Below are 508 nucleotides of genomic sequence, written 5' to 3'. Positions count from 1 at the left end.
CTTCAACTTACATCCTAAAAACAAAGACAATAAATCACTCAGTATCAGCAAGGTTCAATTTTACTCCAATAAGGCTTCAAAACACGCCTCGCCGTCTAGTAGAAGTCAGGGAAACTACTGGTGACGTAAACGCCCCGCCATCTAGTAGACGTCAGGGAAACTACTGGTGACGTAAACGCCCCGCCATCTAGTAGTAGTCAGGGAAACTATTGACAGTGCAATCCGAGGAATCGAAGGTAAAAACGTTGACGAAACCGCAGCGCCCTAGATGGTTCTTGGACGTGTAGGGCGCCGTACCGCCGGCCGTTCCAGAGCAGGAGCCGATCTGCGGGTAAGTGGGTTGGGTTAGTAGATGATGTTAGTGGATGGGTCGGTAGGTAGGCTAGTGGAAGGGTGGGTAGATGGTAGAAGGTTTAGTAGATGGGATGTTGATAGATGGTAGAATGGTCAGTAAATGGGTTTTGAATAGATGGGTATCAGAGAGCTGGAAGAAGGGTTAGTAGATGAA

The 508-nt window shown here is 48.0% G+C and overlaps 1 pseudogene; it reads right to left on the bottom strand.

Moving 5' to 3' along the window:
• Positions 1 to 42: 42 nt before the first annotated feature.
• Positions 43 to 508, bottom strand: part of LOC119594575 — a 14,936-nt pseudogene continuing 14,470 nt past the window's right edge.

This window comes from Penaeus monodon, chromosome 34 (genome assembly GCF_015228065.2).
Source record: "Penaeus monodon isolate SGIC_2016 chromosome 34, NSTDA_Pmon_1, whole genome shotgun sequence".
Lineage (NCBI taxonomy): Eukaryota > Metazoa > Arthropoda > Malacostraca > Decapoda > Penaeidae > Penaeus > Penaeus monodon.
This window is presented reverse-complemented; position numbering and strand designations above follow the sequence as displayed.